This window comes from Oncorhynchus mykiss, chromosome 15 (genome assembly GCF_013265735.2).
Source record: "Oncorhynchus mykiss isolate Arlee chromosome 15, USDA_OmykA_1.1, whole genome shotgun sequence".
In the NCBI taxonomy this organism is placed as follows: Eukaryota; Metazoa; Chordata; class Actinopteri; order Salmoniformes; family Salmonidae; genus Oncorhynchus; species Oncorhynchus mykiss.
In genome coordinates, this window is record NC_048579.1 from 30,318,307 (window position 1) to 30,328,871 (window position 10,565).

Genomic DNA, 10,565 nt, shown 5'->3' on the forward strand with positions numbered 1-10,565 from the left:
CCTATTCAGTTTTGAAGTTACAAGCCTGAAACCTTGAACATAGACTGCTGACACCCTGTGGAAGCCATAGGAATTTCATCCTTGGAGCTAATTTTCAGTATGACCTTATACGTGCCATTGTAAGAGGATGGTCTCGCTCCCAAAAAAATTCTGGTTGTTTTTTGTTTTGATTTTCTCCTACCTTATCTATTGTGTTATATTCTAATACATTATTTTAACATTTCTACAAACTTCAAAGTGTTTTCTTTCCAATGGTACCAATTATATGCATATCCTGGCTTCAGGGCCTGAGCAACAGGCAGGCAGGCATCATTCAGGAAGAAATTGCCTAGCCCTAAGAAGTTAATTTGGAAGAGGCTGATTGTATCTCACCAGAGAAAGCATCCGAGCGAACGAAACAGCGCCCCTCTCAATATGTGTAGCATCTGATGCTGATCTGATGCTGTCCGGTCAGAAAGAGTATGACATTGTTGCCACCCATAGCATTGAAAGAAAAGGAAGCCAGCAAGCATTAGGCCTACCTTGATAAAAAAAATAATAGCCAATCAGCATTGAGCTAAACTGAGTGAGCTCAGCTGTGAATGGTCCTGGCACACCAAAAAAAGTGTCAGGAGATGCCAGTTTGGATTTGGCTTCAGACCCATCATATCACAAGTCAAACATCATTATTGATAGGAAAAAACATTAATTGTTGCATTTCGCTGTGTTGTTGTCCACCGGTGGCTAGCTAGCTAGCTAAATTAGCCGTGGATGGAGATAGGGATTTGGACTTGATTTTAACGGTCAATGATTATAACGGTAATTCTGATCCAATCATAAATTCATACATTGATGTGCCCCTGGTCTGAGAGGATGGAAGTTCAACATGTACAGTACCAGCCAAAAGTTTAGACACCTACTCATTCAAGGGTTTTTCTTTATATTTTACTATTTTCTACATTGGTGACAACGATGTAGGCTACATATGGTGACAACGATGTAGGCTGTGTGTAGTGGATATCTTTTATGATATGAAGGTTTGGCTTGGAAGGTTTTTTTTCGCCTGGTCACAGATAGCTAATGTGTTGTGCACTGAAGTCCACAAGCGATGGGAAAAGGTGCGAGAGGAGGAGACCGCGTAGAACCGAGAAGGAATTATGAGCAAATTGATCATGCTGTTTGTATGTGGCTGCTATGAAAGTGATCTGTGTTTGTGTGATCAGGAGTGTATTCATTCTGCTAATTCTGTTGAAAAACTTTTCTTAAACGGGGATAGCATACCTCTTGTTTCAGCTAGATGCAGGGAAGAGTGTTTAAGGCGATATTAAATGTGTCACATTGATTACTAAAAATTATCTTGACCTATACACCTGCGTTGTAAACTTTCATTCATAGGCTAGGTTGTATGGAAATTTGAGTACCATGTAGCCTAAACCTTTGTAAAGCGCCTCACAATCATCACACATAACATAGGGGTGGCAGGGTAGCCTAGTGGTTAGAGCGTTGGACTAGTAACCGGAAGGTTGCAAGTTCAAATCCCTGAGCTGACAAGGTACAAATCTGACGTTCTGTCCCTAAACAGGCAGTTCAAACTCACTGTTCCTAGGCTGTCATTGAAAATAAGAAGTTGTTCTTAACTGACTTGTCTAGTTAAATAAAGGTAAAATAGCCAGCACTGTTATCACTAATCTTTCCCAAACATTAGTTTTCTGGTCCTCCCTTCTCTTTGTTTTCAACTCTATTTTTGTTTTACAACTCTCATTTTGCAGCTTTTCTCTTATTGAAATAATAATTGTCCTTTTTGCCGCAGTAGATCGACATGAACTTTTACTACCTGTTGCATGGCAATTGGCGTGTAGGCTATTTGGCACGCGTACAGTTAGGCCCTAAAGCTTACAGGCTTACGCACTAATGACAAATAGCCTACAACCTCAATGTAGCGTATAGATATAAATTGCACAAGAATTATACATATGGATTTTTAATGGGGTGAGCAATGGGTGGTTCTAAAGGAGGACGGGCTCATTGTAATGGCTGGAATGCAATTCATGTAATGGAGTCAAATGTGGTTTTCATATGTTTGTGTTTAATACCATTCCATTTAGTCAATGCCAGCCTCCTCCGTTAGCTCATCCCACCAGCCTCCTCTGATACGGTACTAGTGATTGACATTAGCAGTAGCACAAAAGTATAGCAAGCCAAAGTTGCCTAATAAGTAAAGTGCTCTGTGCATCTTAAATTATCTCGTCAACAACAATATCATCAATATGCTGGCCAAGAAAACATCAGCAACGTCAACATCACCATCAACAACATATTACCATAGTCATCCACAACATCATCATCATCCCTAGCCTGCACATTAAAAAAATTGTGCTTCCTCAAGGGTTCTTTTGGAAGGGTTACGATTCTGTGTAACCATAATGACTCAAAGAACCCTTAGAGCTCTCCAATGGTAATTTGCAGTTTAAAAAAAAGAAAGTGTTATTTCTTCTTTTAGTGATAAGTCAAATGTAGGGGAGGCGGCTCATGCAAATATTTTGGGGCGTGGTTTGTTCATAGCTGTTTTTGTGCAAACGTGTCATTCCAGTTTATAGTGAGTGAGTGGCATTCCAGTTTATATAATCTATTGTGTTATGCTATTGCATATTATACAGTATATGACGACGTCATGTGAAAGACTACCTCGTGTTAACTGAGAACGGTTGACTAGTTGTTCTCAATTTTCTCCTCATGGACCCCCAGCCTTGATATAGTATAGGCTGTTTTTGGCTTTCAGCTTTTATATAACCATATTAATGAATTTATATCCAGTATTCTGCCCATATGAATGTATTGACATAGGCCTTGGCTACACAATTCTGCCCATATGAACACATTTATTTTATGCCAAAACTGAACAAATTCCTTCTGGTTATACTGTGTATATACAATATTCTGCCCATATGAACAATACACATTTGTAGCCAAACTCTATTCAATAAATGGCAGTAAACATACACATTTAATAACAGACTCATAAATACGATCACACAATAGGCTACAGCTGGCTTCACAGCTTCCCCATGCTTCACAGCTTCCAGGGGAAACTTGACATACAGTGTTCGTGGTAAAATAGTTTGCATTGCAGAGGTGCTTCGAGCAAATTCCAGAGCTAGCACATCTGATTCAACTTGTTAATAAACACAATAAGAAAACCTAAGCAATTTTAACAATATAATATGGCTATTAAACCAGATTTAAAAAACCTGTATGGTTCTACAAAGAACCTTTGAGACTGAGAATGTTTATTTATAGAACCATACTCCATGAAGTTTCTATAAAGAATCATTAAAAAGGCTTCCATATAGCCCCAAAAAGGGTTGTAACAATAGCAGAACAATTTTCGGTGCTATATATAACCTTTTGTTAATGGTTCTTTGTAGAACCTTGGGAAATGCTTTTATAGCACCATGCAGGTTCCATTTAGAACCTTCAAAAACAACTTCCATATGGCATCCAAAAATGATTCTGCTATGGTTACCAGCCAAATAGCCCTTATTTGGCACTATATATAAACATTTGTTTTTAGTGTGTACCTCCTTCTCTTCCCTGTATTCTAAAGGGCTAGGGGTAAAGGAATGCTTGTACCTGTTTGTCTTAACAGTGGGGAATCTAAACTGGGAGCACAGTCAGACTGTATGGATTCTGCCGTACTCACCACTTGTCTGTTGAACAGATCTGACAGACTAGTCTGCTGGACTCTTGAGATCTTACTGCCCTCTTTCACTATTCTAGCTACTGCATTTTTAGCTTTTACACCAAGGTTGCCTACCAACAGATCAACTGTGTGTGTATGTGTGTGTGTGCAACAAGATCTCACAGTCTGACTTCAGTATTCAACATTTGTCCAAGGGGGGATAAATGTCTCTTTTCATGAAGTTTTTCCTGTGTTTTACATATATTTCCACACTATGAGGTTGGAATAATACTCTGAAAATGATGATAATGCCCTTTTAGTGTAAAAGCAGTTTGAAAATACATTTCAGCCTGTATTGGTGGAGATTTTGCCTGCCTTGTGACATCACTGTGCGGTAAATGCATTTATAGTGCATTTATAGACCAATAATAACGAACGTTCCAAACCTCTCTGCCAATAACAGCTCGTTTTCAGTTTCCCCCACTTGGACTACTCCCAGACAGTCCTAGCAAAATTCCTGCTTGAGAAATTGTTCTTTGCTAAGAATCAGTTTTTCTTAAATTTTTGACCATTTTAATTGAAAACAATCACAGGAAGGTATAAAATTGTTACCCAGAAATAATTTGATATTTGGATGAAAATGGCTGCATTGGACCTTTAAGGTTTGGGATAGGGTTAAAACAAAAACATTTGAAACAAGCAGGAGCAGGATCTCGCAGTTTACCCCAATCTGCCACCCACGACAGCCTAACAAGCCGTGAGCTTAGTTGATAGTTGATAGTAATAACCCTCACCGTTGCCCCTAGTGGCCGGTATTCAAGACATGTCCCGATATACTGGTTGACCTGGTCGAACATCAAATACTGGGAGATTTGGGTAGGGTAGTGCAATTTGCTAGACGGTGCTATAGATTTTCTTTTCCCCTGTTAGGCTTAGAAATGTGTTCCTTTTTGGAATACATTGGGCATGGTTATTTTGTTTGTTGTTTTTGTGTGGTGTTCGTGGTTGGAGCAGTTGTCTCTGGGGCACATCTGTGGCTTGAGGGGTTTTTACATGCCAGCGGGTTACATTGCGTAATTACCCACAGCAAATCTTCACAAAGACTAGGGTTGAGTTATTGTAGGATTTGGGGAAGCTCCTTTATATATATAATCTCTCTCCTGTGGTGCCCATTGATTCAATCACATTGATTGGCGCTTCTCTTGTCATGGTCCGTTCTGATGTGCTCAGCAGAGGTGCAGAGCAAAAATAAATTAAGCATTAAGGGCGCTGTACTGCAGCGCCAGCTGTGCCACCAGAGACTCTGGGTTCGCACCCAGGCTCTGTCGTAATCGGCCGCGACCGGGAGGTCCGTGGGGCGACGCACAATTAGCCTAGCGTCGTCCAGGTTAGGGAGGATTTGGCCGGTTGGGATATCCTTGTCTCATCGTGCACCAGCGACTCCTGTGGCGGGCCGGGCGCAGTGCGCGCTAACCAAGGTTGCCAGGTGCACGGCGTTTCCTCCGACACATTGGTGCGGCTGGCTTCCGGGTTGGATGCGCGCTGTGTTAAGAAGCAGTGCGGCTTGGTTGGGTTGTGTATCGGAGGACACATGACTTTCCACCTTCGTCTCTCCCGAGCCCGTACGGGAGTTGTAGCGATGAGACAAGATAGTAGCTACTAAAACAATTGGATACCACGAAATTGGGGAGAAAAGGGGGTAAAATTCAAAATGTATTAATTAATTAATTAAGCAGTTACTTGTAGACAAGTTCATCAGAGGAACTGTTAGAATTGTGTATTAAAGAACAGCTGTTGAAGATCGCTGAACACCACCTGGTTGAAATGAGTGGTAAACATCTAACAAAAATGATGTTAGGTTGAAAGTATGAAAAGGAATTGGAATTCAAAAAAGGATTTGGAGCATGCTAAAAATCAAGTTGCAACGAGCGGCTAGAATTGGTTAGCGAAGGAAAGCTCTCGGGGGAGAGTTTGCTTTGGGAAAGTGACCCTGATTCACCTAGGGGTCGCCCCTCTCTCGGTCTTGCCCCGGACATATTTGATATTGTTGGAAACTCACCAAAATATAACGAGAAGGACCCTGAGACTTTATTTTCATCGTTTGAGCGTTTTGCTGACACTAGGATTTGGCCTGACTCTGATCGCACTTTAATGTTGCAGTGTGTGTTGACTGGTAAAGCGCAGGAAGCATATTCAGCTCTTGGTGTAGCCGACAGTGTCAGTTCTGTTAAGGTTAAAACGGCTGTGTTACAGAGTCACAAATTGATTCTCGAGGCTTACCGTCAATGATTTAGAACTTTAAAAAGGGCTGATAAACAGACTCACGTTGAGTTTGCCCAAGAGTTACCTTCACAGTTTAATCATTGGTGTTCTGCCTCTACGCTTACGACTTTCCAGGGGCTGTGTGATCTGATTACGCCAGAGCAATTTAAGGACACAATCCCTGATCGAATAGCCATGTACAGTAACGAACGAAAAGTGAAGACAGTCTCTGAAGCTGCGGTTTTGGCCGATGAGTACTGTGTGTTTTGACTCACAAAAAAGTGGTGTGGGGACGTTCTGAGAAATTTGGGCCTTGCCCACCGAGATACTCTGGTTCACAGGCAGAGGGTCATTCGTCTAGGGTTGAGCCTGGCTCCTGGCTCCCGGGTTCAGGTCATTAGAAAAAAAGAATGTCCTGTTGTCAGGGCGAAGGTAAAATTTAGTACTCACGTTAAAGTTAAACACAAGCCTACGGCGTTAGCCGGCTCCGGTCCCACATCCGTTCGTTTCTGTCACTAATGATGACGTTACAAAGAAATCTGTCACTATTTTCCCTGTGATTCCGTTATCTGTGCCCGGCTCAAATCTAATCAAGAAGCAACGGCCTGACCCCAAATTAGAAGAGTTGTGTGACCAAATTGTGCCTGTGGAACAGTTTGTAGATGTCGCCCGCCCATGGCTACTTTCTCCAGGATGATGTCCTGATGAGAAAGTGGGCGCCTCACAGAAGTCGTTTTGTGGGGGAGGCTATTGGTCAGGTTGTTGTACCAGTTAAGTTTTGTGAATTGGTGCTGAAAACTTCTGGACGTGAGGAAAACCTACAATTGTGTACTGAGATATTTATTTTGGCCTAGGTTAAAGAGAGATGTTTCTGCGTTCATCAAAACCTGTCACACCTGTCAATTAACGGGTAAACCTAATCAAGCTATTAAGCCGGTACTGCTGTTTCCTATTCCCATAGTCAGCCAGCCTTTTAAATATTTTATTGTTGACTGTGTTGGCCCTCTGCCTTGCTCTAAGAATGGTAGTAGTTACCTGTTCACTGTGATGTGTCAGACCACTAAGTTTCTTGCTGCCTAAAGGTTTTGGCTCAGTTTCTCACTGTTTGGATACCCTAAGGTTACTAAGTTTGAGTGACCAAGGTTCTAATTTCACCTCTAATCTGTTTGGTCAGGTTCTCCAACGGCTCCATATTAAAAACAAAATGGCTAGCGCCTGTCTTGTGCAGAGTCAAGGAGCTCTGAAACATTTTCATCAAACACTTAAGTCTTTGTTGAGAACGTATTGTGCGAAGATGGATTGGGAGGAGGGGTTGCTATGGTTACTCTTAACCACCAGGGAGGTTTCACAGGAAAGCACAGGTTTCAGTCTAAATGACCTAGTGTTCGGACATAGTGTGCATGGACTTCTAGCAGTGCTCCAGGATGACTGGAAGTCTCCTAAGCCACCTCAGTCCCTGTTACCTTACGTTTGTGTGATTTCCAGTGAGTCCTGTACACCGCTGGTGAGATGGCTAAAGAGAAGCGGTCATCTTCACAGGGGAGGATGAAAGGAATATTTGATCGGCGAGCTGAGCCTTTTCACTTTAGTCCAGGTGACCATGTTTGTGCTCTGCTGCCAATTGTTGGTTCTCTTTTTCAAGACAGGTTTCAAAGTCCATATACGGTTGTGCGCCAGTGCACTGAGCAAGACTATCTAGTTGCCACTCCTAAACAGAGGAAAAAGAACCAATTGTGCCATGTAAATCTGCTAAAACCCTATTAGGCATGTTCCTCTGGGGCCAAACAGTGGGAGTCCGCAAAGGGTAAACCTGTTTATTTTGTCCATCACTGTTACATCACTGGGTTCTTCTTTTTGTCATGCTATGTCCATGCATGGTGAGGAGGATGTCCCTGGTCCCGGCGATTGCGTCCTGCAAGGTAGATTGAAAATGAAGAGTCCCTGGATGTTTTGGATAGCCTTCTCGCTCATCTACCTGCTGATAGGCGAGACGAGTTGGTCGATCTGATTCTGAGTTTCCCCGTTTTGTTTTCGGATACGCCTACACGTACAAACTTGATAGAACATGATATTGCCGTTTGGGATGCTGACCCGGTCCGTCAGCGGTTCTATAGAGTTTCTTGAGAAAAACTAAGTTGTCTGGTCCTATTGATCATGTGGACATGTGTTTTCTCATGTGCGTTGTCCCCGAGTGTTGTGACTTTTGCGTTTCGCCCCCTTGACCAGTCACTGTTTATTTTTGTGTTGTTTTGTCTTGTCCTGTTGTTCTGTTGCTCCTGTCATCTGTTCCCTGCTGTCCTCTTTTTATTCTTTCCTCTTAAAGGTTGCTTCCTGTGCGCAAAGGTTGCTGAGGTCTGGGGAGGACGAGGTTGGTTGGGGCAGTGGGGCAGCTTTAACCAGGGCAGTATTTTGTTGGTTGGTGTTCCTGGGTCCTTGATTGGGAGGGGTGACGACCGTCCCACTCTGTCTGCCGAATTCAAATTCTTTCTCTCTGCTCTGGTTTTCCTTAATAGGATGTCGGTGCTGTGAGGGTTGTCAGCGAAATGGTGTACACCTGGGCTCGGGGTTCCCCCATACATTGAAGAGACTCTCTCCACGCAAACGTACTGTTGTTTTGGCTGTGGCATTTTGAGGCTTCTTTGTGTCATTTGTTTTGGCAGCTCTCAACACCCCTTATTGTCACAATCTATGCATGCGTCCACTCACGTACACTACTGACGACACACGCCATTGTTACTCGGATATAGTTTACTTTATTTAATAATATGATTGTTATTTCTTTATCTCCGCGTTGTCTCCCTCTTTGTTGCGGGCTACGAGCCGGTTCGTAACACATTGGAACTGGTGTGTATGCGTGTTTCCCTCTAACAGGAGAGGGAATTTCAGGAAAATAGCATAGTTTCACTGTAGTTGTCCTTTTTCATCATCATCTCTGCCAAGGCCACACTATTGGTCACCAGTACTTAATTGTGGCACTGGGTGCTGTGTTAATTCCAGAGGGAAAGCAAATGTCTGACACGGATTTAGCATGAAAGTCTCCCGCCCGGTCTGCAGTGAGAGATAGAGGGTAAACAAGAGTGTGAAAACACACAGCGCGTTAGTCACGGCCCTTCAATTATTAAACTGTACATGTAGGAGTCAAACAGGACACTGACGAAGGCTTAACTTTGTCTGTCTCAATGGTCCAATCTCCTAAAGAGAGAGAGAGAGGTCTTTGCAGCCATTGAGCCATGAGAGAGAGGGGGGGGGGTATAAGGAGCATTGAAAGAATAGGGATCGCCAATGGCGATCAGCGTTTATCCACCAATTTTTGTTTTACCACTACATCACTGATATATGTAATGTTGTTTCTAGCTTCGGTATGATGTATTTATTGCGTACAAAACACCTCAACCAAACTTGCCTGGTCACCAGCAGGTTAGGTTGAAACCGGGTCTAGTGTGTGATGCTGATCTATGACTGCAGGTGCCAGCATGAGGATGTCAGACAGAGAGCACTGTGGGGCATCATCGCTGTAGCCATGGAAACAATGGGACCTTATTAGGGCCAGATGGAATTGGCAAGTTTCCCTGGAAATGATTCATAAGTACATGTGGAATTAATTCATATGAAATCAAATGCCGCTAAAAATTATTATTAATGGTCATATAGTCACAATAGTTGTATTGATTGAACATCCAGATAGTAGCTGTAAGGCATCAGTGTTGTAGCCATTTCGGAAACCATTCTTCATAGATTCTGTCTGCCCTGTCCAGGGTCTGGCATTTAACAACAGAGGAGTGTTTCATTTGGCATTTCATGGTGCAGGAATCAAGAATTGGGGATATTATTTGATGAACTAATATACAAATATACGGTGTCCACAGTGTCTGTATTAGGACAGCCTCAGTCTCAACAACTACTTCTGAGACTGAAGCTGTTCTAATATGGACAGCGTACAAATACGTTTTGATGGTCTCTGTCAATAAACATTCCGATCTCAGATTGTGCAGATATTTTGGTTAATGATTCAGACGACTTCAGTGGCGTTTGCCTTCTGTAACTTAAATTCTTAGTTAATATTGCTTGAATCACAGATCAGTCCGTGACAGATAGTGATAGAATTGTCGCGAGCAGTATCCATCATATGAATGATGAAAGATGGCGTGTATGTAATTGGACATGAATTAGTTAAGAGCAACTGATAAATTGTGCCTTGATCTCTGCTAGGATTCTTTAGGTCATAAACGTCTGATGTGGGAAAAGCGATAGGAGGGATATCTATCGTCTGCATAGGGTTGCAAAAATACTTTCCCCAAATTCCCAGGTTTTCCAGAAATCCATGTTGGAAGACCTCTGTAAATAGGAGGGAATAAACAGGATATCCAGAATCTTACCAACCAGGATTTCTGGAAAACACAGGGTGATTTAAGGAAAATAATTATCTTCAAACGTAAGGACAAACAACACATGCGTGTGAGTGCTTACTTGTGTGTGTGTGCCTGCCTGCCTGGTTGCCTGCCTGTGTATGGATGCCGTGCGTTCCTGCAGGCGTGTGTGTGTGTGTGTGTGTGTGTGTGTGTGTGTGTGTGTGTGTGTGTGTGTGTGTGTGTGTGTGTGCATGAGAGCTCATAAGCGCTTAATCCCGGGCGTCCCTGGGGAGTGC